The sequence below is a fragment of the Triticum urartu genome, chromosome 7A (assembly GCF_056163025.1).
Source record: "Triticum urartu cultivar PI428250 chromosome 7A, HENAU_Tu73, whole genome shotgun sequence".
In the NCBI taxonomy this organism is placed as follows: domain Eukaryota; kingdom Viridiplantae; phylum Streptophyta; class Magnoliopsida; order Poales; family Poaceae; genus Triticum; species Triticum urartu.
This window is the reverse complement of record NC_141879.1, coordinates 718,939,708-718,941,284: the sequence shown is the minus strand read 5'-3', so window position 1 is coordinate 718,941,284 and position 1,577 is coordinate 718,939,708. Positions and strand designations below refer to the sequence as shown.

Here is a 1,577-nt window from a genome sequence, read left to right as displayed (position 1 = left end):
CGAAGGTGGTGCGACAGTAGAGGGAGGCAGGTGATATGGGACGTCTTTGTCTTCCGTTGTCTCCTCCAGAGGTATCCGGCTATCAAGCGTTAGTAGACGGATAAGGGCATATGGTACAGACGGCTTCAACGACGACTTTATGCACTCAGGTGGAAACACAAGATCTCTGATTGTGCTATGTCGTCCTGCACCTGTGTCGTGTCCTTGTTAAAGGTGGCGGATTCAAGCTTGGCTTTTGGGATGAGAATCCTGAATTCATCCTTATGGTGGACTCGCCATCATTAGTGCACGTGTGGCGATTTCTTGTTGAAGGCGTAGCCTAGGAGTTGTGTATTTTTCGTTTATATTGTGTCTTGTATCATAGGGGTTAGTGGCTATCCGGGGGAGTTATTGTCGCGAGGTATACAGCCTCAGAGTTTGTTTTTTGCTTTATTTCCGGGTCAATGGTGTTTGACTCCTGGATTTTGCACTATTAATAATATATGGCTGTATGCATCGTTCTGATGTAGAGGCGGGGGGTTATCCTCCTTTTTGAAAAATATCACCCGACGGAAGCGAGCGTGAACTCGGCCAGCGTGGCAGGCGGGGCCGCACCATGGCCGGAGCACTCGACTGTGCCCGAGCCGCAGTCGCCTGTGGCGCAGGCAAAGCCGGCGCTCGAGGAGGAGCTTTGCACGCAGAGCGTGCTGTCCCACATGCGGCTGGACCAGCCATCGTCGACAGTCACGGCACGGGACTCGCCCGGGGAGAGCGCGAAGCTGGTGGTGGAGAGGATGCCGGGCCACACGGTATAGCCACGGTTGTTCTTCACTGTGAACGTCAAAGGCCTTGCTCCTGGTGGCCATTAAGTACAGAATCCATATATTGTCCATTGATGAGATACAAGCTTAACTAATAGTAACCGGAAATTTAACACAACAATTAAGAAGTGCATTATCAAACTTATTAACAGTGGCACAGGAACACAAATAAAGAGTGATTAATGTTAACTACAGTGTACCTTTGAGGAAGGCGAAGCAGAGCAGAGAGAGCAGAGGGAGAAGAAGTGCTCCTCCCATGGAGCCGGAGGAAGAGAGGGAGAAGAGAAGGGATCAAAACTTGAGTGAGATGATGACACAAAAATTATCAATTCTTAACACGTCCATGCATCATGCATGTGATGTGATCATATAATTAACTAGTGATTAACTGACCTATTGCTGTTAGCAGGTACTAAACTAAGAGATGGAGGAAGCTACAAACATTGAAGAAAGGTTCATTCGATCTCCAAAGTTGATTTCTAGTATAAACTATTAAGTGATTAGACATCAAATGTGGTTTGCAAATTGCAAGTTAGGTGAGCCTCTTCGTTATATTAAGCCTCACCTCGGCCGGTGAGTTGACTCATTTAAACAGTATGTGTTTTAAAATCCCAACCATGATTGGATCAAATAAGAATTTTATTTCTTGGAGTTAAAGGCTCAAATGACAATCAGGAGTACTCCCTCTGTAAAAAAATATAAAAGCATTTAGATCATTAAAATATTATTCTAAAAGCTCTTGTATTTGTTTACAGAGGGAGTACTATATATAAAGGG

At 45.4% G+C, this 1,577-nt stretch overlaps 1 pseudogene; it reads right to left on the bottom strand.

The window, feature by feature from the left end:
- Positions 1 to 541: 541 nt before the first annotated feature.
- LOC147962174 (thaumatin-like protein 1 pseudogene) lies at positions 542 to 1,058 on the bottom strand (annotated as a pseudogene).
- Positions 1,059 to 1,577: the final 519 nt, after the last annotated feature.